Here is a 25,407-nt window from a genome sequence, read left to right as displayed (position 1 = left end):
TCTTTGAGAAAACCAATTATTTCAATGCAAAAATTCAGTTTTTATCAAAAAATGCAATGAAATTGAAGTAATTTTTATTTTTTTTTTTTTTTTCAAAACTATAATAAATATTACCTTTTCTTCTTCGGAATTCATCCGATAATATTTGTGGCAAAAATTTTTTAAACATAAATTCATATTTTACTATGAAAAAATTTGAAAAAAAGTCATATAAAAATTTTTAATAACGATTTTTTTTTATTTTTTTTTTTACAGATAGAAATGAGATTCTGGCTTTTTAAAAACGTGCATGCAAATATTGTAGGTGTTGCCATTGTATTCAAAATATTTTTTTTGTCTTTGAAGTCAGTTTGTGAGAAAATTGCATTCATAGCGATGGAAGAATTTCTTTTACTCCTATAAATTTTTGTTCCTTAATTTACCTAGACAATCTTTTGGTATCATTTATTTTATGAAATTTAAGCAAAAAAAAAAAATGGTTTTGTTAAAAAATACATACATCGGCAATTTTTAACCTATAGACTTTAAAGTATTTTTAATTACCGACGTTTGAAAAAAAAGATCATTAAAATCAGAGCTGTTCGGCTGTCTTTTAAAAATACCTAGGTATACCTAATAAAAAATTTGATAAATTCTGCTAAAAGCTAAAAATTGGTTTAATCGTTTAAGAAAAAGTTGACCTAGTTTTAGCAATCATCAAATGTCAAACGTTTTTGGACCCGTTTTTCAAAAAAAAAGTTCTTAAATTTATGAAAATGCTTTTGGACCCTCAAAAAAGAAAAACAAAAAAAAAACAGTTTAAAAAAAAGTTAAAATCTGTGATTTAAAAGAACTATTAAGTTTAAGCTTTTGCCTATATGTGTGTGTATCTATCACTCTCATACTTTATAATTCTCCGAACTTCCAAGGTCAAATAGCAGTTTATTTGGTAAGGTTCTCTGTGTAAGGATTATTATTTTCCAGGAAAACAGATTATGCTATGAAAATTCTTTCTCAATCAAAAACACTTAGAAAATACGTCTTAAAATGTTCGAAGAAGACTGTCTGTGAGTTAAGCTAAAGCGAAAGCATTGGAATTAAAAAGGCTGATAAAATTTAAGTACCTTATATTTCTTAGTTTTTCTTTAATTTTGCTTAAATATTTAAAAATGAAAATTTTAGCAATTTTAAATGAATTTTACATAGTTATAAGTAAATTGAGATCATTGCATTTTTTTGGGAACCGAAAAATGTGTGTAACTTAAATATCTAATATTTTTGGAAATTAGCTAAACGAATTTCTGCTCGTTTATTGAAAACATTTGTTTATTTTAAACATTTGGTTTTATTGATGATTTTACAATTTAGGTGCACGTTCTGAAAAATATTAGATAAGCTTAATTTGTAAAGAAAAGTTTAAAATTTGTTTCTAGTTTATGTAACTTGATTAGAAACAGACCTCTGCTTGGGTTTTTGCTTTCTTTTAAGGATTTCATACGCGATCCTTTTTAGAAACTAATCGAAAGTAAAAATAAATAAAAAAAAAAAAACGAAAACCAACAAGAAAATAAACAAAAAAAAAACAAAACAAGACATAATAAACGAGGGAACCATGCCAAGTGCTTCGGTCTGCTAAAGTCCATCGATATCACAAATCAAAGAGTGAAAAAAAAAAAAATAATAATAACCGTAGGTAGGAATCTATCTATGTATGTATAAGAAAATTAAAAAAAAAATTCGACATCATGAAAAAAACTTTAGAAAACAAAAATAAATAAAATCAATTTGAATAGTCCTATTGTTGACGCCATCCATTATTTTTCGTCTAAAAAAAAAAAGGATTTATAATTACGGAACAGCAGAAAAATGAAGACTTTGAGAAGGAAAAACCCGCTGATGCTGTGTATTGTGTTGAAAATAATGAGTGTTGTTAACAATTCCCTTACTATACCTAAGACTTTTCATTTTGGTTCATTGTTCAGTGTTCCGAAGAAATGTTTGGAGAAAAAACTCTTTATAAAATGATGATTTCATCAAAATTAAAGAAGGCGCACAGTGGGACGAATGTATGGAAAATCATAGAATAGCATAGATATATTAAAACATTATAATTTGAATATTCAAACAAAAAATAAAATAACAAAATTGAGAAATAAAGTATTTTTGCATTTTCATAGACCTTAATCCCATCATATTTTATTAAACCGGTAAGATGTTATATATAATATTGGTTTAATGAGAATTTTTTTTGTTTTAAACTGATGTTATCACTTACTCAATCAAGTACAGCTTTAGTTATATTCAGATTAGAATGCAGCCAATGTTAGCGCTTATGAACCAATGGAGTCTTCTAGAAGAGTGCTCCTACTTATACTTTACTTTAAGGCAATAAAATTAAATAAGTTCCATTATTTTAGCTTCCACCTCTTCTGTTGACTTCTCTAAACCAAGAAGTTGATGAATACTCAAACATACTTTATTAAATTTGCTTGTTCTCGCACTATCCACCCAATTTTCTAAAATTTTAACCTAAAAACGCGATTTTATGTATTGGCGCAAAATTGCCGCAAAAATTTTGTTTTGTTTCATTTAGAGGACATTTTACTGAGTATAAAACCATAGAAACCCCAAAGAGCCTTTTAGGTGTAAAAAAGAAAAAAAAATTGATTCTATCCACACTATTGGAAAATCACGAATTAAAAAAAAAAAAATACAACAAAAACAAAAATTTGTTTGTTATTAAATATTAATTTAAGTACCTTGATGAGTGTTATTAATTATAAATTATTAAATTCATTTTTTTACCAAACAAAAAATTTGGGATTAGTACAAATTACAACTTGATTTTTCAGCACGAAAAAAAATCGAACTTGACAATGTTTGGCGCTCTATAACTTTAGCATTTGCACTAATTGGTCAATGCAAATAATTTTTAAGCAATTTAGAACCAAAATAAATTTGGGATGAGATACCATTCACTCAAAAGTACCGCAATAATATTCTATTTTTTTTTTTATTGCTAAGGGTCGACCCACTGTGAGGCGGTTGTTTAATTTTAATTTTAAACCTTTAACGAAAAGAATTAAAATTATAAGAGTTCCCGATTGTCCTGATTTCTTCAAGTTACCCTAGGACCTTTGAAAGAACATTTTTGAGAAAAACATAAAGTGAAAACTATTTCCAATTAAATGAATTCAATGAAGAAAGTGTCAAGAAGATTGATGTCTTAGTTCTCAAAAAAATGTTCCTTATTTCCATTTTTATAATTTATTCATATATTTCATTAATAACGTCATCAAAAGAACATCTCCTCGCACTTAATTAAAAGTCTGGAAATATCTCAAGAAAAAAAAACCGAACAGCACTTAATTAAATAACATATCTCGCGCACATATCTCTTATATCTACTCTTCGTGAAACGCCTCAGATGCACCTGCAAGTTGTTAACAAGATCGCTGCTAGAAATAAACAACTCGCATCGAACAACACCAAAAAAAACATGTTCGTAAATAAATCTTCCAAGGCAATACACACACGATCCAATCGCACGCATTAGACATGTCGCCATTCAAAATGTGCGCCTTTCCCTAGCTTAAGCAAGATATCTATAGCTTCTATAGCCTATGTATATAGAAAAGATCTATCGAAGGCAAAAACTAGAAAATCCACAGGCGATCCAGAAGAACCACAATGTCTACCAACGCAGAAAATACCCAAAGTCATACATAAATTTGTTGCAATGCAAGATTGCAGCCAGCTTCCATTCCAGCTGCGAATATCTTAAGTCTTCCACTATACACAAAAATAGTTGAGATATATTAGCTTAGAATGCTCTCGCCATGGGCTCGTTTTCATTTCAGCTTATTTTTTTGTATTTTTTCGTCTAACCTCAAAAAATAAACATTTTAATGTTTTTCTGGTGCGTCGCGTTCTACGTCGTTTGTTGGGTGCCTCTAAATGTGCCTGCTTAATGCTTATTATTTATCCAAGAGTATAAACCCCTTGCAGGTGCTTAGGACTGGCGACAGTCGTCGCCCACTTTTGGCATTCCTCGAGACGAAGATTCGTAGAACAAACTGGTTTGCTGGAAACCAGTTTGCATTGAACTGATGGGCAATGTGCATGGTCCAGAGATATTGAACATGATACTCTCAATGTAACCCAAATATAATCCCAACATCAGCAGCATCAGAACTTTAAAAGAAGATAAACCCATGGAATGCCAGCAGAAGAGAAGACCACCAAAAGAGGGAAACAAATTCAGCATCCGTGTGGAACCTATACTCTTGGTATGGCGATGTCCCTTCTTCAATTTCCTATTCCCATCCCACATTTTAATGATTCTTCGAGTTGGTAGAGTGACTGCTTTGGCAAAATGAAGGCTAAATGCGGATAAGTTTACACAAAATCACGGACGCGATTGATGATGATGCATTAAATAACATGAACCACAGCAAAGTCACGGACTGATGAATTTTGATTGTTTGATGATTTTTTGTTTTTGCTTTGTTTTTCTGGTTTGTTTTGTGTTGTTTTTTTTTGGGATAAAGTTTTTTGTTATTTCTATGGAAATAAAGGAAAAACAAAACGTTGGTAGTTGGTTGATTAATATTCTTCAAACAACTTTCCAAGGTCATGTAGCATTTTATCTGGAAATATGTACACTCTATGTGGGTGAAGGAATTTAGATTTTCCAAGTAAATCAGATTCTGCAATGAAAGTTCTTATATATAACTTGATAAACATTTTCCTACGCTCAATCACAAGAATACTTAGAAATTTATTGCTTGTCAAATACTTGGAAAAGTGTGAGTAAATTTGATATAAAGGAAAAGGAATATCACGAGGAAATGACTAAAATCACATTTAAAAGATCACATCACATAAAAGATCTTTTAAAGAATTATTCTTAATTTTTATTGGAAATTGTGTTTGAAAATTTTAAATGGGTATCAATTCAATGAGTGATAGAAATATTTTACAAGGAAAAAAGAAGATGAAAGAAGAAACAAATTGTGGAAAAAATTGAAATTTTATATCTGCACCGAAAACTGAATTTAGTTCCTTCTATTTAAGTGAACAGTTCAAAAAATTTTCCAAGTAAACAAGAAAAATTTTAATTGATACAAATTTAAAACCAAACCTAGCAGTCGAGTGCATTTATGATGTTCATATAATAGGCGATCCAACAGTTTGTACCACCCCCAATTTTGTATTGCTTATTCGATATAGAGAATTTAATATCATAACACTACTTTTTCGCACTCGTGAAATTCACCTTTTTGCCGCCATCTTAGATTTTAGTTTTTATTAAATATCTCGATTTCCGTTCATCCTAGTTAAAAGTTGGTTATACAAAAAACGTAGACAGTTAAATTTTGCGTCCTTTATGTCAAGAACAATTTCCCGACATTCTGAATATTAAAAAAGTTACAAGTCAAAAAAGTAAAATGAAAACGAAAAAAAAAAAAAAAATTTAAAGTTTTGAGTACCTACTTTTTATCGTTATTACCTTAATTTTCTACATTTCTGCTATACAACTTTTTTTTGTGTTGCTATAAATACAAAAGTTATTAATACTTTTTTTTTGTTAAAAAATGCCCTTTTTTGTCTGTGTTTTTCAACTTTACTTTTTTGTTAAAATTTTTTCAACCAAATCTTATATTTTAATTGATAAGTGAATATTTTATAGACTTGTGTTATAAGAAAAAATTTAAGACGTGCAATTTGTTTTTATTTTTAAGTCTCTTCATTTGGTAAAAAAGGTTTTTTTTTTTTTAAAATGGAAACCAAGATTTGGAAATGGTCTTGATTTCTGACTTTATAAAAAATTTTCAATTTTTTTTCTTTTTAAATTTTTAAATGGGTCGATGATTTTTTCTAGAAATTTTATTTTTATGTTTCAAATAATAATAACTTAAGAGTGACACACTTTTTTTTTTTTTGAAAAATGTTTGAACATTTTTTAATCATACAAAAACTGTTTAAAAAAATTATAAAAAGCTTTATCAAGAAAAAAAGGCAGGTTAAAACATTTTTAAAAGGCGTTTTTTTAAATCGTTTATTTTCAAAACATGATATAGTCCATTTTGAATGATTTATATCAAACCCACAAAAAGGATGATTTTATTTATTCTTATGAATTAAAATCTTAAATTACAAATACTTTGATATAAAAGGACTTTATTTGCATTTAAAGTAAAGATCAGACTTGTCAAATACAAAAAATATGTTAGCAGAATTTTTTTTGAGCAAATGTTTATATCTATTTTTAACTTTTTTTGATCTTATGAACAAAATCATTGAAATTGGTTAAGTCATTTGGTAGAAAGTTGCAAATAAAAATTCTGGTTCTATCGGAGGTAGCTTTATTACAAAATTTTGAATATAAAAAAAAAAGTTGAAAAATTTTAAATAACTTTTTTTATCAAACCAAAGAACTGTTTTTTGGGAATTTTTTTTTTTTTTTAAACAAAGGTATAGGGGAAGTACCGTTATTTTCAATTCTACAAAAATTAATACAAAAAACTCCCTTCGAAAAATCCAAAATAACGCTAATTACAAGTTTAAAGTAAATAAACAGCCTTTCAGTATGCAGCTTCTTATACAAAAATACAAGCAGGCTGATACAACGACAAAATTGCGGGACCCACTTTTCGATCTATCATCGTTAATTTCAGTTTGGTTATTTTTTACAAATGCAACTGTATCGGTGTTTTTAACACTGCTTGCATTTTAAACTCCTATAGTTGGTGCGGAAAAAAATTTTACAAATTGATATTTTTATGTAAAAAACTTTCTTCGTTCATATTCAGAAACAAATATATTTTTAACCAAGGCAGGATACAATTGGGAGGGGGGGAATTTACCATCTCCACTCGCTGTACTTTAAGTAAGCTGAAGTATCACAAAATTAAAGTACCTAAAAGGGTTTTTGAAATACTTTCAAAACGAATTTGAAATTATTACAAATTATATGAAATAATCGGAATTTTAGGCAAAATGCCTTTTACTCAAAACTGGGACTGAGAGATTCCCTTTTCAATCACTATTGACCGTAGGAGTTCAAAGTAGTGTTTGAAATTTTTGATTAAACCCTCCCAAAAAAAGTTCTCAGTTTAGTTCGGAACTTCGATATTTTTAGTCCAAAAGTAAAAAAATTAACACGAATAAAATTCTTTTTATGAGGTGACCCTCCTCGAACAAAAAAACTAAAACGCACGTGTTTCAAACATACTTTTCTATTTTTTTTTTTTTATTTCAATGATTCCGTTTCTGTGTTATTTCAAATTTAATTGAAAATCAACACTAAAAATTTGTTGGGGGTGTATATTTCTATTAATTTAAAAGCTTTATATAGCACTATCTTTCTCTCTCGACTTATATAGACAGTCATCATCCAATTCAACATTGCCATGAAAATTCCAAAAATAAAAATAAAAAAAAAATGCCAAAAAATTAAAAACCATAAAAATAAATATTTCCAGCAAACAAAAAAAAGAAAAACCATAACGTTTTTTTTGTTTTTCTTCTTTTAATATTTTTGCTAAAATTATCTCTCATTGCGCTCGCTCCTCGCATAATTTCCGTCCTAGATTCGTTTTTAGCTTCAACTTCAAGTTTTTTTTTTTTTATTTCAAGCATTGTTATGTTTTTTTTTTCATTATTCGGTTTGTTTATTTAGTCTTTTTTGTATTTCCTTTTTTTTCTGAAGAAAAAACAGCGATAACGTTTGACTGTGGTGGGATTCCCTTTTTCATCCTTTTTTTTTTTTGTTATTTTTCACTTCTTGTATTTTTTTTCTTCATACTGCAATTGAGTAAAATTTATGTTTGTTGTTTTTTATTTTTGTTTGGTATTTCGTATAATATTTCTTTGGAGAGATTGAGAATGCTAGATTGCTGATTCAGCTGTTTGATATTTGTTTTTCTTTTTCTTGGTTTTTATTATTATCATTTTCTTACATAGTTTATAAACAAAAATTGCGTGTCTTTCGTTTAATTTTTTTGTGTTTCTTATGTTTACACTGATTTAGCAGCTTGTTTTCAGGAATTGGTTTTTTTTTTTTGGTTTTCATTTACATGCAAAACTAACAAGTTACAAAAATATTTCGATAAGAAAAAAAGGAAGATCCTTAAATTACTATAACAACAAAAAGTTGTTTAAATCGATTTTATGTATGTAATGGTTAAACAGGTTTGTGTGTGTGTTACATGACATGGGATATGATTAGGGATACTCGCATGTCAGACGCGAACGAAACAATAAAGGACTTTATTGAAAAAAAAAAAAAACATATCGAAGCGTGTGCTGTAGTAGTGTGCAATCGCAAGAGATTAAGTAATGATGTTTTTTTTGGGTTCTTTTATCCTCTCGAGCCTGTCGAATTATAATGAAAGATACATTAATTGAAATGGTCGACCAGGGGTGAAAAGTGTCATGCTGTGTGTCGTTAATTAAATTGCACCACTTAGATGTTGATAAGAGTATATCGTGCGACGGTAGTCATTCGTCCGTCACATCATCAGTTATATAGAGTCCATAAATGATAGACATTTTGTTATTTATTAGGGTTCGTGTTTACGTCTCAAAAAAAAAGGGACTACTCAACGATTTGATCGTTAGGGTGGTTTTTAGAAGCAAAAAATATTGGAAATGTCTCCTTCACTAGTTTGTCTTATTATATAGGTATTTATTTCTGAAAAAAGACTTAAACATTGGATAAACTTCGAAAACGATTTGAAGAATACTTTTGAAAGAACCACGCATAAAATGTATGAAACAAGTGTCATGGTCAATTTCGATGAAAATTTGCAGGAATAACATTATTCTTATCGAAAAAGTACATATGTATATGCGCAGAAGCCCTTAACTTCAACGGATTTTGAGCAAGAGGGGAAATGAGTGAAAGCGGGCAGTTTTATAAAAAAACTGACTTCACTTGAAAAAAAAATTATAAAAAATCAATGGTTACTTTCACAATATTGTGCTATTTTTTCTTTTATTTTGTTATCAAAAAAAACCTAAAACATTTTTTGAAAATTTTATTTTCAAACTCAACATTTTGAAAAAAATAAATGCAAAAAAAAAAGTTCGAACAGATTATTTTCAAAATTTCATTTTGAAAAAAGTAATTTTTGGGGATTTTAGGGACTTTGAAATTTTTAGTACATAGGCACACTATGGTGTATGCGTAACTTTTGTTGGGAAATTTGAAAAATTTTTTGTTTTAACATCTCCTAAGCGTGAGGTGGACAAACACTGATTTTTGGTTTGTATCCATTTTTCGAGTTGGACAAACAATGGACGTTTGAACTTTTGAAAAAAAAAAAAAAAAAATGACTATGAATAGGTATGTCCTAAACGGAGAGGGTGGACAAACGATGATTTTTAGTAAAGACCTCGTGGAGGACAAACGACAGCAGTTTTGAAATTTTTGATTTTTGGGTATTTTATGAGAATTTTAATTTTTCAGTGCAAAATTTGTTTTTTTTTTGTTTTATTAATATGTCCTAAACGGACGGTAGATATATATACGGTATATATACGGTAGGTTAATATTTGGTATATATATGGAACTCTAGGTGTATAAACGATTCCAGTTGGTTTCATATGTCTGTTTTAAAATTTGAGCGTTTAACACGATTTTTCAGACTACTATATAAAAAAAAGAATTTGCTCTAAAATTTTTTCGAAGGCTGTTGACAAACATGGACAATAGGTGGACAAACGAATTAGACAAATTCGGTTCAAAAATTTTGAGGTCGCAATTCTGGCTTCACGGAGCAACGATTCTCTTCTATTTCCCACTTTAATTTATGAAATAGATTTATTTCAAACATGATAGGCAAACAATGTGAGAGTAGAAAAAATTTCATCTAAACATTTTTGAACATCTTATGTCAAAGATTTGATTATCTGATGTTGCTGATTGGGAAAATAGAGAGCGAAAAAATTCCCGAAATTTGTTTTTTTTTTTTTTTTTTAATTTAAAAATTCAATATTTAATTATTGCATTTAATTCTAAACGCAATGGTGTAAGTCAAAAAAATATAAAATTTGTAGGCAGTTGAAATTTCTTTTGGAATATTTCAATGGCAGCTCCAAGTCTTTCCAGTGGATTCAGAAACAAAATGCAGGTAAAAAAAGTCGAAGCTAGAATTGATTTCAGAAATTTTTCTTATTCACTATTTTTTTAGTCACTTTAACGACTTAAAATAAAAGATAAAAAAAACAATTTCTTGAACTTCAACGCCCTCTATCTTATCAATCAGTACCAACTACAGAGCTTTAAACCTGTTACATACAATGTTCAAAATTTTAATGTAGAATATTTTTTCTTTTACTTTTGTTTTTCCTATTAGCTTTAGGAATCAAAATAAATGGATTTCATAAATAGTAGGGGGTCTTCTTTTACTGTACTAAAAATTAAATTAAGAAAATCCTCGATTTCATTTAATTATTTCAAATTGATTTTGGAACTTGCACTCTTTATTAAAAAAAAAAACAGGAACAAAAATAAAAACCACCCTAATGCATGTAACTCATAATCACATCTGACCATAGCCGTATTTAGGGGGGGGGGTTTTGGGTGTTTAACCCCCCCCGAAATTTTTTTTCAGAAAATCAAAAGATACCTATATTATAAACATATTCAAGTCTAATATGTGCAGCACTAAATGATTTGTTTTTGTATTTTAGTGATTTGATTACCTATATGAAAATCTCCTTTAAAATCACTACCAATTTTGCATCGTTGCAGAAGCTGTCGATGAAGTTTGTAAAAAGGAAAACAAAAATTTTTTGGTCCATTACAAAGAGTTTTTATCTCTTTGACCATTTCTTTAAGCACTATGTTAACACCTTAAAATGCTCTTTTAAGAACCCTTTAAATACCACAAGTACTTATGCAGGGTTTTTGGTGCCGAGACTAAACTATGCTTTTTCAAAAGGTTTCGGTGGCCGAACTCGAATCCAAAGACGGACTTATTCGATCACATCTCGTTTTTGAAATATTACCCTTAAATCTATTTAAATCTTTCAGACATCTTTTCTACTGTCCGAGATATCTTCAGTTGCTTATTACCCACTTTTGTTCTATGTTAACCTTAAATCCAGTATGTAAGCGAAAATAAATGTATCGGTTTATTCAGAGACTGTGGTACCTACCAACGCTAGGAAATAACCTCGAAAACTGGTAAAAAGCGGGATTTTCGATTTTCTAACGGGAATATCTCAAAAACGCAATGTGATAGAATTTTTCTGAGTTCGGATTCGAGCTCAGCACATAAAAAACCTTTAGAAAAGTATATCTTGGTTTCTGTAACAAAAACCTTGTTGGCCATACTCAAAATAAAAAAAATGCGATTATACTTTTGCAATGGAAGAAAAACTTGTTTTTATTTCTAAAAATTATAAGAGAAAGAAACGGGACATTTTGTTCTTCTCAATATTCTTGTTTTTTGATAAAAAAATAGTAGGGTGTCGCTGCAATACTCGGTTTTATATAAATAGCATTTTTATATGGTGCGATTATACTTTTGCAAAGCACTGTATTTACAACATTTCATTATTCTTTTGTTTCAAATTATAAAATTAAACAATTTCAGTTTATTGTTAAATTTCAAAGTGAAGTATAACACTGGTCAACAAAATTAAACTTCTTTTTTGTTACAGAAACCAGGGTATACTCTTCTATAGGTTTTTTGTGTGATTCGAAACCGAAGTCAGAAAAATTCGATCACATCACGTTTTTGAGATATTCCCGTTAGAAAATCGAAAATACCGCTTTTTACCAGTTTTCAGGGTTATTTTTTAGCGTTTACTTATTTTTTTTAAATTGAATTTGTAACAGTTTCTAAAAGAATTAAGTTTTGTCTCTCTAAATCCGTTTAAATCTTTTAAATATCTATTTTCTTCCTCGAGAAATCATAACTTGAAATCAAAGTGTGGGGCATCTCATATTTATTTGCTTTTAATAGCAAATATCGAAAAGTTCTGTACCAATCACTTTCAAATTTGGACACAATTCTTTTAGAAACTGTTATAAATTTAATTTAAAAAAAATAAGTTAACGTTAAAAAATAACTTTGAAAACTGGTAAAAATCGGCATTTTCGATTTTCTAACGGGAATATCTCCAAAACGTGATGTGATAGAATTTTTCTGACTTCGGATTCGAGCTCAGCTTATAGAAAAGTATACCCTGGTTTCTGTAACAAAAACCTTGTTGACCAGTGTAATTAGCTCATGTGAAACAACTTGGATTATTTAAAATTTTGGTTTTTAAGTATTGCTTATTTCATTTAGAACTCAATAGATAGAATGTACCTGTCAATTTTCTGCTACAAAATTTCAGTGCAAGAAAAATTCAATTTTTCAATGTTTTATGTATTAAATTGTACGAAATAATTTTTTTATAAAGCCTTAGAATGGTTAAAATTTGTTTCTTAAAAAAAATTTTCTTGCTCGCTTACGCTCGCAATTTATATCAACCAACTTATCACTCTTTGTACCTAAAAAACTAGAGATGCCGCTGAATATTCGGCCATTTTTAAATTCGTTTACCGTAAGCAGGGCTTTTTTAAACTTTTAACTACGAATTCCTCTCCAAAAAAATACTTAAAAAGGATATTGGCAAATGTTTCGCTTCTGCACAGTTCAAATGACTATTTGATTTAGCGGGATTTAGAATCGACTGCAGCTACATATAGTTGATACAAAGTATTGTGATTTCTAAAAAAAAATTTTGTTTGGTCTGAGCTAACCCCCCCCGAAATGAAATCCTAGCTACGGCTATGCATCTGACAGACATTCTGACGCGTTGTTTTTCAATTTTATTTTTTTGTTTATTTGTGAGCTATCACATGCAGTATGTGGATTAAGTTCCATGTTATATTGTTATCAATATATTTCCAACAGTGCAGTGTAGGGTTTTAATGAGTTTTTGTAGAATTTCGAGATTACCAGTTGATTTTTTTTTTAAATTCTATCAGCCTTTAGGTATTGACAAAATTCTCATAATACTCGTATAGATTAGACTTTACGACGTAAAGGCTTATTTTTATATATTCTATAAGTAGACAACAATAAAATATTATTTATTGCACATTCCCAATCATTTTATTTGATTTTAACTTTTTCAACAAATATTTACTTTTTGGAATTTATATGAGCCAATATGAAAATATTCAATATTCAACGTGGTAAAAAAATAAGGTAAGCAAGAATGCAGTTGGATAGCTAGGTTTTATATGGGTGAATCATATTTCGAAAACAGAAATATTTTAACTATATTTTTTGCCGGAAGGCTTGAAGTTTTTTGTAAAAGTATTTAAAAACAAATTTAAAGAGAATAACAACTTGCAAAAATGATTCCTTGTTCACTTTTTGTAGTATAATTGCTTTTATTTCATAATGTTTACCACTTGTTATCTCGAGAACGCTTTAAGGGATTCCAGCCAAAAAAAGCTGAAAAATAAATTTGTTTTCTTCCAAATCCAAAAAAAGGACATACATGTTTATATTCATTTTTTTTTTGCTGACGTAGTAGGAAACAGGAAAATAAAAACAAAACCATTAATCACATAAATTTGCACAAAGATAATAACTTTGATTGCCTTCAAGGCTTCAGGTGTAACTGTGAAATGATATGAATTTTTTTGAGGGGACTTATATTTATTGTTCTTTTGAAAGCCTGCCAAAAACAAGAGGTTTTTGAAGAACTTATATATGCCCATCAAAAGCAAACAAAATAAAAAAAAAAAACAGTTTTTCTTCAGATCTTGTGCTATTTAGGAAAGGCAATTGACGAAACACAGAGGTCAGAGAACTTTTGGGGATCTGCGCACTTAGAAACAATCCACAGCCGCCCCAGGGCGGCTTTTTGGATGAAATATTTCAGTTTTTTCTTTTTTTTTTTGGTTAACACAAATAATTGTTTTCAAGGAGCAGAAGAAACGGTGGCATGGCGTCGTTGTTTTCGTCATACTTTACCAGCTCTGAAGCTGCGATGAGATGATTCTGTGTGATGTTGCCACAAGATGAACGAGCTGCAGAGAATATGGCTTTTTTTTTGTTCTTATTCTTTTGTTGTGCGGTTCTGCTGATGGAACAATGAATTTATTACTTACAGAGAGACAACTGCTGAACTGACATTGCCCCATTGTGAGCTTAATGTATAGTCAGTTAGTCTGTGCGGCTTTTGACGATGATGATGGTGGGGCATTGTTTTGCATTTAGGTGGTGTATATACTTTCGAAAAGGAAGAAGTAAAGTTTTTTTGGGTTTTTTTTTTGTATTTGGTCTGTGAGGTTTGTGCTATTGTCTGAGAAATGACGTGGCAGACAACGACAACGACAACGACAACAACGACGACGACGAATTCAGTATTTGATAGATGGAAAAGATGAAATAATCAGATAAAGTGAGAACAATTACTTTGTCACGCTGCCTGCCGTTTTTTTTTTATTTATTTTTTTTCTTGAGTCAAGGCACAAGACAGAGGCTCATCAGGCTCTGGGCTTGTAAAGCTTTTAAGAATGATAAGAATGAAAAATGCTGTTTCTCATTTTTTATATATGCGGGTAATGTGATGGTCTTGGTATATTGTTGAAAGCCAGAACAAATTATATCTCAAGGAACGCATCAAATTAAATAATAATGTAATTCATTTTTATTTATGAGTTTGAGTTCGTTTTGGTAATATAACCAAGGGGAAGCAAGCGGCGAGATTTCAACGCAAAAATTCGTTGTTCTTTAATTTGTCAAAATCTCATTATTCATCATAAATACTAAGTCAACTTTTACTCTTGTTTATTCTTAAAATTTAAATTGATTATGATTAATAATACACTTGCTTGTAAGTAAACTTATAGCACTTGTAATCTTTTTATTATATGAAAGACTTTGAGTTTAAAGACTCCAAAGAGTCCATAAGTTACGCACTAAAAACGACCAATTTGTATTGGACAGAGGACAGGACTTCATTTCTTTTCATTCAATTCAATAAGATTTTGTTTTTTTGGAAGCTTTAAGAAATTATTTGATCCGCAAAAACTTATAGTCCGGTCAAATTAGACTAAAATAAGGGGGTGAGGTTACATTAATTCCCAGCAAGCTGAAATTTGGTAGGATTGTTAGAAACACCATCATAAATTAAATCTAAAAAGTCCTCATCAATCCGAGACCTGGAAAAAAATTTACTTGGGGCCAAAGGTCACAAAATCTGGTTTTTCACGATTTTCACCAAAATGGTAAGTATTATCAAAAAATTTTCCATGCAAGAATTGTAGACCAGATTATTATATATAAAAAGTGTCATGACACTTTTTTTCCTAAGACCCGCCGTTTCTTAGGTATAACGATTTAAAAAGTTGAAGTTGAGTTGTAATCGTCATAATCAGGCCTATTCTGAATTTCGTCCTTCGATGGTTAAGAACATGGGGAAAGCAAAAAAAAAAAAATGAACATTTTCACCATTTTTCCGATTGGGGCTCTCCCGAAACCATTTCCCTGGGAATTTTTGTTAAGAATAGGTTTGAATATATAGATAGAGAATGGACAACCCTAAAACGGCTGATAGCTACACTTAAGACTGTTCTAAAACCAGATAGAAAAAAGTTCTATCGCAACCAGTTCATAAAATATTGGCTTTTTTTCGTTTAGCGTATATTAAATTTTATCATCTTATGTTTTCGTATACTACAACCACGAATGAATTAATTTTATTTATTTCTTTTTTTTTATAAAATTCTAAAATAATTGGATGAGTATATAAGCACTTTAAAAATTTCATACCTATTGCACATTTTCCTTAAAAAAAATTTGAAATCTGTTTTTCGATGCAAAATGTAAGAAAAGTATTTTATGAAAATTTTTAAACACCTGTGGTATAAATAAATCTATGGAAACCTAGATGGCCAACTTTCTTAAAAATATTCTCATATAAGGGTAGAAACGGTGGGTCTTAGGAAAAAAAGTGTCATGACACTTTTTATATACAGGGTGTCATAAAAGTAATGGATCAAACGAAATATGCTGATAGGCCTACTTAAGGGCTCTCAGAATTTGGTAACTTGTTCATCCCAAATCCTTACGGTTTTCGATTTAATGCAATTCTTGTGAAATTTCAAAAAATCCCTACTTTGCAACAGTATTTTGCTTACTGCGCCCATTATTGATTTTTGTTTTTTAAAATACTTTTACAAAAACATTGGCAAATAATTAGGAACAATTTATTAATCAAAATATTTTTTATTCCATACGCCATTTCGATGCAAATTAACTAACAGTTTCAATTTTTATAAAAAATCAATTTCTAACTTTTATTTGAGAGCAACACCGCAAAAAAAATGTGTACGGTGTGTGGATGGTTTATTGTTTTTAAAAGTTGCCCTGTTATTGTCGTTTTCAAAAAAGTATAAAAGTTTCCGAAGTTGCAGTTAGATCGCAAAATATTACAATTTGAATTCAACAAAACAGGGTTTTTCAGAGCAAAAATACAAACAAAAATAGAGGCTTTTGTTCAAAGAAGATGTTTAGAAGATATTCACAAAATAATTTTTTATAGCTACTCTCATACATTTTTTTCTAAAATCCCTTTAAAACAATTTTTTTTTTCAAAAGTTCAAACGGCTATCGTTTGTCCACCTCGAGCAATGAATACAAACCAAAATTTATCTTTTGTCCACCCTATGTTAACGAGGTAATCGATATACAAATTTTCAAAATTTCCAACAAAAGTTACTCATACACCAGAGTGTGCAAATTTCAAAGTCCCCTAAAATTTTCAAAAATTCAAACTTCTGTACAAACCACTTTAAGTTCTTTATATAAACCAAAAATCATCCTTTGTCCACCCTCTGTTTAGGCAGTTTGAAATTTTGAATTTATAGGGCTGCCAGGTCTAAATAAATGGGTTCGAGAGGAGTTTGTAGTAAATTAATTTCACTATTTACAAGTTTTTTATTTAAAATTTATTTTTAATAAAAATGGTCCAAAAGTGAAAATACAAAAATAGGATTGCCATTTCTAAATTGGGAACTTCTATGTGGCAACCCTATTTTATAGGAAAAATTGTCACAAAACTAAAACATCTTATATCTTTGTTGTTTGGCCAAATAAAAAAAAATTTTAAATACCAAACGAAAGTCTAAATAGTTATAAAAAAATAATTAAATAATATAAAGAACGTAAGCCTACAAATGTGGCAACCCTATTGAAATGAAAACAACACTGACAAAAAATCTTCTTTGAACAAAAAAGTATAACTTTTTATGCACTAGAAAGCTTACCACCAAATTTTAGATAATACTGTCTTCTATCTAAAAAATGTCGGGTGCCACCTTGGAAATGCAGACTAGTACTCGGCAATCCTACTCAAATGCTCAAAAACACTAAAATCACTTGTTTTTTAGGCAAAGTGTATAATATATGATAGAGTTAAAATATCTGTAAATTTTTTTGTCACCACAGTCGTTTAAAAATCAACATACGTCGCATTGTTGTATGGGTTCAAAAACTATTGCTAACTTAACCTATCATTCTCATTAGGTAATTATCAAAAAATATATGACCTACATAATATGTCTAAAACTCATCAATTAAGGTTTCAAGTTTTTTTTTTTTTATTGATTGACGTCAAAGGCTAAAAACTGTTTTTTTTTTTTTATTTTCAGAAAAAAAAGTAAATAAATAAAAAGTTTTTCACAGCTAAATTAATGTAAACAAAAAAAAAAAAAGACAAATGAAAATGTTAAATATTTCTATTTCCCTTGTGAATGAAGGCCAATAGAATGAGTTTGGTTTTCATCAAAAACTTCAAAGCAAAACCAATTTTTATTGATAGAAGAGTGATGATTGATTGGGTGATTATTGCGAGAAAAAGTACACAGCTTATCACAAATATACACAAAATTTTCATTTAGATAGGTGGTTTGGTATACATGTTAATCAACAGGAAAAAATAGCTTTGAAATTAGGTATTTGTGTTATTGTTGATTCAGAAAATAGTCTAAAAAAAAAAAAAAAAACAATTATTTGAAGGAAATAAAAATAATATCTATACACATTTGCACTAGAACAAATATTTATGTTCAATTTTAAAGCTTTTAAGTGAAATGAAATAGCAAAAAAGGAGATGACTCTGTTAACAAAATATATAATTTATTCAACACAAAATTGATGGAGAACATTTCATTTTAATTGTGCCAAAAGTACATTTCAATGTTTATATTCTTGTTTGAATAGAGAATTTTCTCGTTTAATTATTCAACACAAATTTTTCGACGCTAGCAATTAAAATTTGAATTTTCGCATCTAGCAAATGAAACATAATCGTAAAGACATAACCATTATAGGGTCTGGCTAAGACCGACGACGACGATGAAACCTTGACCGTTTTTTTAAATTGCACCAATTATTTTATTTTTTTACAAAAGAAATACACCGAGCGAGGAGAAAAAATCTTTCAATTTACCTTCAAAGCATTGTCAAACTTCAAACCCACACAAACCCGAAGCTCAAGAATACCCATCTTCATTAGAGGTAAACCTTCATAACTGTCAAACTGTCTCTTTGACGTTACAAAAAATTCACTCCTCGTTATTTGCAAAAAAATATATCCTTTTTTCCATTAAGGTAACAAAAAAAAAAAAAATATATAAAATAATTCTTCACATTTTTATCTATATCTACTCTGTGCATCAAAGAATACCCATCACTCATGAAGGACCATAGCTTCCTTTTCAAATGTTGTCGCGTAAATGTGCACAAAAATCTTTCTTTTCTATATTTTTGTCGAACCAAGGACATCGAAGGATGATGATGATGGAACAAGAACAAAATTCCCCATCATACCTATATTCGGCTTTTTCTCTATATTATCAAAAAAAAAAAAAAAGAAAAACCCTCGCACAAAGTGTTTGTTGTCACCAACAACATCCTTTCTCCTATCGCTCTTCCTGTATTGTGTGTTATTATAATATACAAAGTCACCCATCTTTGTATGCATCCATCAGAGGCAAAAGAATACGAAAAAACCAAATAGTCATTGTGTGGTGTTTTGAGAGTCCCAAAAAAAATTTTATAAGAAAGAATGAAAATAAAAAAAAAAAATTGATATTCCTATGATGGAGAGGAGTATTCTTCTAGGTTTTTTTTTTTATTATTTTTCTTCACAAAAAAAAAAAAAATAAATGGAAGCACCTGAGTGCCACCAAACAAACCCTTGTCATCTTCATCGTTATCATCATCTTTGTCATAGAAACGAGACATAAGTTGCTTCTAAACACAAAATATGGATACAGCTGATATAAGCTGGGCTTTTTTGCATAGGAAATTATGTGACAGAGGTGTTTTTTATATGACGCTATTAGGTTGCCAGGTTTTTTATATTCTACCACAAGAATGCCAAAAAAAAAACACCTTTAATGTAGGAATTGAGGTGAACACTTTTGTGAAGAAATTACTCATAAGATGTTATTAATTTATTTCACACTTTACTTTAGAGCTTAAAAAGATTAATAATGTTAACGAGATTTTAAGTATTTTTTAACAGTCGACTCCGGTTAAATGAGTTATCAATGGTTGAAATAATTTTAATTTTAATTTGATTTTTTGAAGTAAAATCTGGTAATACTCGAGTAAAAAGGGAATTACGCCGCTGCACCACATCCGCACCACTTTTTGACAGCAGCACCACGACTGCACCACGTCCGCACCATATCATTTTGAATGATAAATTCGGTGCACCACCGCCGCAACACGTCTCCAGTTCTCCACCATTATCGAAAATTCTATTTTTGTACTTATACAAATGTTTAAGTTGTCTCCAAAGTTATTTTGACTTAAGCAATAAATTTCCAGTTCGTACAAGCATGACTTGGTGGTCGAGTGGTTAAGGCGTTGAACTTCTAATTGAAAGTGCTCTGAATACTCGAGTTCGAATCTCCTTATCGTCGGTAGTTTTTTTTTATTATTTTTCAATAATCCAAAATTGTGTATCATGGTGCAGCGAATTTTTCATACAAAATGAAATGGTGCGGATGTGGTGCAGTTGTGGTGCTGCGGTGGTGAAGCTGTGGTGCGGTGGTCAAGATTTTGAAAAGCTAAAAATGTATTAAATTATGGAGGTAAAATGTTTTTCTGATATTCCACTCCATATTAAAATTTCTCACTTTATTTTCAAAATATTTCGAACTCGTATGAAACTATTGAATTCTTCGAGTTTTTATGAAAACTGAAGGGGCAAAACAATTGATTTGAAATATGTTAATAAAAAATTAATAAAAATTAATCCATAATATTTGTTTAGGTCTTTTAAATGCATTTTCAAATTTTTATTAACACTTCGATTTGAGATAAGGATGATGGATGAGTTTATTTTCCACGACTTGCAGTTTTAGCAAGAAATTATGTTTCTTATCAGCTTAAAAACGGATGTTTTGTAATTTTTTACTCATGAATCAATTACTTTCACCTACATAACTTTTTGTAAAAAAGCATTTAGGTACATAATTTTAATATACATAAGTCAAAAATAAAATTTTGAAAAAATTAATTCTTGGATTTTTTAAAAAATTTTGAAAATTTTTTTTTGAAAAATCAAATTTTCGTAAACCGGACATTGAATTTTTTGAAATTTTGGTTTTAGGTGTTGATTAGTGATTTCTACAAAATGGCATACCAATTTTATTTTAAAACTTTTTTTCCTAAAAATTATTTATAAAAAATTAGTTTTTTAAAAAACGGTTCTAACGATTTTGAATTTTTTTTTCTAAAACTGCATACTTTTTTTGTGGGGCAATTTGATTTCAGATGTTTTTTTATTACTTTGAAAAACGAATTTTATGTTTTTTTATGTTTTTGTATAAATACATTTACCAAATTTCTATATGAAAAGTCTTAAAAATTTAAGCAAAAATTTAATTTTTGTGATCTGATTTTGAATTCAAAATTTCACTGCCAATTCGCTTTTCTGAAATACTTGTAAATTAACATGTCAAAAACGCGGTTTGTTTTCCTGTTTTTGTGAAACTACTTATGCAATATCATAATAAATAAATCGATTTTTCCGCTTTGTAGGTTATTTTATTTCAATGGAATCTTACTTTTTTATAAAAAAAAAAACCTATTTGAAACAATGCTACAGTTATAAAAATTGGCATGAATGAATTAAAATTTAAAAAATTTAATATCTAACTTGTATACTTACAAGTACAGTATAGTACATAGTCGCTTAAACTGAATACGAAGTTCATTTTACTCGATCACGTAAGGTTTTCTAGATAAACTCAAAAAGAAGTCACAGACGACCTGACTCAAATACATTTTTTGAGGTTATCTCGAAAATCTTACCTGATAGGGCAAAATAGACTTCGAATCTGATTTCAGCGACCCGGAAAACGGCAAAATGGACTTCGAATTCGGTTTCAACGACCCAAAAAACATATGATTATGATTATTATTGATAAGAAAATACTTTGCCAAACAACTTTATTTTAAATAAGAACTAATTGTTAAAAAAAAAAATAAGATCTCACGTTGGGCGCCATATTATGTGGCCTTAAGATATCGGCAACTTATCTCTGATTATAAAGACTGTTTCAAGAAAAAAATTCCATAAAAATATCAGAGTTAACTCAACTATTTAGATGAATGATCGAGAAGATATTATTTTTCTGATTTAATACTCAAGTTAAGGACATAGTGTATGTAAATTAAACTCAAGAATACAAAAACAAGATTATAATCGAATACTTTTAGGATCTCACCCATCTTACATGAAGGATCATTAGAACTCAGAAGATGGCCATGATGGTGATGAGATTTTGTCGATGATAGTGAAAATGTGTTTCACGATTTGATCAAGTAGCAACAACTATTTCAGCAACTGCGATAAATCCTCTATCAAAAAATGTTAATCTTTAGAGTTTTATTTGTATTTTACTTAAATAACCTCGATTTAAACATTTAAATCAAGTCTCACGTTGGGCGCCACTTTGAAAAAATTTGATATTGTCGTTTCTTTTTGGTACTTATTTTAAAACTAAAGTCAATACCAACATAAAGTAAGTATACTTTCATGTTTGTAACTGAAAATTTGCAATCTGGCAACCAACATATAAGAATATCTAATCGTCCCATAGTCAAAGAATCATCGTTATCATCTTCATCAAAAATCTCTTCGCCCGTTCGTCCGCACACAAAACATTCACCATGCAAAAAGAGGGAAACAAAAATCGATTGCAGAATCTAGGATACAGACAGTTTACTTAACGACGATGACGATATGAAGGAAGGATGGAGGACGAAAAAGTGAAAAAAAAAAAAACCAACAATAGAAAATTACTTTGAATTACCTGCTGCTTCGATTTGATGTTTGTCTTGCTTTGAAACAAGAAAAAAAGGATAGAAGTTTGAATTGGAGAATTGAGAAGCTGCTATGACAACAAGGATTCTGTGTGTGGTGTATTATTCCACTTTTCCACTATCGAGCAGGATATACACTCGCTACTCGTTTCTGTTTGACAATGTCAATTAAACACACTCACTCGCACTCGAATGTCGGGAATCGGATTCTAATGTGCGCGGGCGCGTACCTACAAAAAAAAGGAAAAATAAAATTTAACACACACAACAAGAAACTCACAAAAAAAAAAAAAAAACGAGAGAAGAGCTGAGAGAGAGATATATCTCTAATAAAAGGATGCGGTGTATCCTTGCAATATGGTTTCAAAAATTTTATGTTATATATATTATTTAAACAGCAATCTTCTGGTACCTAATAATATTATTTATATTTGGACTGAAAATGTATCCATAAAACTACTTGACACTCAAGAAAGACCGAACAAAAACGAACTATATTATAAAAAACACAGGACAGGAAATGCTCTTTTTCTCGACTACGATAAAAACGCAACTACAACGAAACGATATGGCGACGACGATGGCTTATGGCGAGACGACAACGAACAAACAACATCAATCGGAGAGCTGAAGTCGAACTGAATCCGCTTGATACAAAAGGCGCACTTGTGGACTTCATTGGTTGAATTCGATTGAATTGCATGGAACAACAACAGCAACATGCTGGAGTTGTTGTTGTTGTTGTTGTTATTTTTTCGTGGTGCTAGCTGCTGCTATTCTCGTGTCGTCGGATTGTGTAGTTTTAGCGGCTTCATCGACTGGATTTGGATTTCTTATCTGCGAACTATACGTACGACCGACTGGAATAACGACTATACCGGGTATAGTGGGAGGTTGTTGGCGATAGCGGGAGGGAGTTGATGCGGGCGGTAAGAAAACTACCAATGATGTTTATTTTTTTTTTCTTTTAATTTTGTTTTTGGTGAATATAAAGACTGAAAAGAAGTATGGTGCGTTGGTTGGAGTGTGGATTGCGTTGAGGTGGATTCGAATTAAAGATGATGAATTGGTTTATGGTAAATATAAATCCAGATACTGCTGGAGGCTGGAAAGTGTTGCTATTAGAGATTGTTGGTTTGTTAGAAAAAATGCTTGAGTAAATCGTACTGAAGCTAATGTATACACAATTTTATAATAAAGCGTTGGGCGCCATTTTAGATAGTATGCAAACTCGAAATTGTTTCAAAATGCTTTGAATTGTAAGAAAATATACGAAAAGAATATTTGAATAAGCTTCTTCTAAAGATAAGATGGAAGAAAGATGTGTTTGTACCAGTATTGGCCGCCATTTTAGAAGTGAAAAAATTCGGTTTTTTCTGAAATTTTTGAAATTTTTCTTGCATTTTATTAAATAAAGATAAAAGTAATTGGAAATGTTATCCTATACCTATACCACCGAAGCAGTTAAGTTCTTAAATTGAAAACAAAGTCATCAAAGAAGTCGATGCACAAGGGATAGGGTAGGTTCACAAGGTGAAAACTTGCAATTCTACAACGGGAAGAACCAGAAGTAGCAGCACCATATTGGCCCTGGGAATGGCTTTGTGATAAGAGTAGCCTTTCGTATGCTCTTTTAAAAGTTTAATTTGTGAAACTGATCACGGCTGTAGCATGAGAATATCCTCAGGATACAAACTTCTGACAGCAGGTAAGGTCTTTCCCTCGTTGACGAATTGAAGGATAAAATTATCTTTGCAGTTATCACAAGATATCAAGACCACTGGGCGGTGTTTGAAATTAGCTTTAAATAAGTTAATTGGACATCTTAAAGCCCGAGTAAAAATGGAATTCCGCCATACCACCGCTGCACCACGCAGGGCCGTCTTTAACTATCCTGGGGCCCTTGGGCACACAAGAATTTGGGGCCCTTTTGGAAAGTTAAATAAGTACAATGGTTGGCTAAAAGGCCATGGTTGGTTAAAAAGGGGTGCCAATATATCGTTCCATATAAAGTACCTAGTGTCTTTATTATTGTGAGGGGGTACCAATAATACGTGCATTGAGACATCAATCGTTGCCCCTGCCAATAATTGCACTTTTTATGCTGCCAATAATTATACCCTGTACCCGTTATAAGTTTTAGTTTGAAGAATTGGAAAAAAAGAGCTCAAAAGGATTGATAGATTTGCTAAAAACTCATTACAGACGATTTGTACGTGATTTCCAAGAGCCGTTTTTTTATTTTATGTTAATGTCTCCTTTTTAATGGATATCGGATAAAAAGTTTTCGAGATATTGCAATTTTATCAAAAACGAATAACGATTTTGCTTTGAAAAAAAAAACCATGTAATGCTGCAAATAAGGCCGCACTTTTGAATTAAGAAAAATATTTTTTTGGACCGTTAATAACGGTACCTACTTGCTATAGAACCGATTTCTTAATGTAACCGACACAACCGATTTTAATGAAAATTTTGACATGAAATACGAGAGCAATTCGCAATTCTAATTAAAAAATGTTTGGGGGTGCCAACCATTGTACCATGGCGTTTTCCATTGAACCAAAACATTGATGTACCGTCGACGAGCCGGCAATAGTTTTTTCTCAAACGTTTTCCAACGGAAAAAGTATTAATGTTTTTTTGCCGACGAATTGATTCTTTTTTCGTCTTTTAATACGAATCTACACATATTTTAACACTGATTTTAACACGCACTACAAATTTAACAGTTTTGCAAACTTCAAACGAAATTAAATTATTATTTAAAGAAAAATATAATGGAAGAGAATTCGTTGTTTTACTAATAAATAATCTTACCTACAGTGGAAAAAAAAGATATTTTTCTTGTTTTTTGAAAATATTATTGTCTTTTTTTTTGGGAAAATTGAATTTGGGTTTGGTCCATTGGATTTAAAATTTTGTCCGCATACAACGCCACATAATTAGTTTTCATTTTGAAAACATATATTTTCCGTTTACCTAGTTGTAGAAAAAACTTTTTTAATGGTTTGGTCGTCATATAAAAACTAAAATTTTTTGGTAGAAACGAAAATGT

General features: G+C 30.0%; 1 protein-coding gene across 4 annotated transcripts in view; it reads right to left on the bottom strand.

Annotated features, from left to right (window-relative positions):
* Positions 1 to 23,003, bottom strand: part of LOC129910239 (uncharacterized protein DDB_G0271670-like) — a 227,236-nt gene extending 204,233 nt beyond the window's left edge. For 3 of the 4 annotated variants that reach the window (XM_055987538.1, XM_055987537.1, XM_055987535.1), the window contains exons 1-2: positions 22,762 to 23,003; positions 22,340 to 22,579 (exon numbers count right to left, since the gene is read on the bottom strand). The gene's annotated coding sequence lies outside the window, so the exon portion shown is untranslated. The remainder of the gene's footprint in view (positions 1 to 22,339; positions 22,580 to 22,761) is intronic. The other variant, XM_055987536.1, reaches the window with a different exon arrangement.
* Between the last annotated feature and the right edge of the window lie 2,404 nt (positions 23,004 to 25,407).

The sequence above is a fragment of the Episyrphus balteatus genome, chromosome 2 (genome assembly GCF_945859705.1).
Source record: "Episyrphus balteatus chromosome 2, idEpiBalt1.1, whole genome shotgun sequence".
Taxonomy (NCBI): domain Eukaryota; kingdom Metazoa; phylum Arthropoda; class Insecta; order Diptera; family Syrphidae; genus Episyrphus; species Episyrphus balteatus.
Note: the sequence above shows the minus strand (reverse complement) of the source record. Positions and strands in the feature narration are given on the sequence as shown.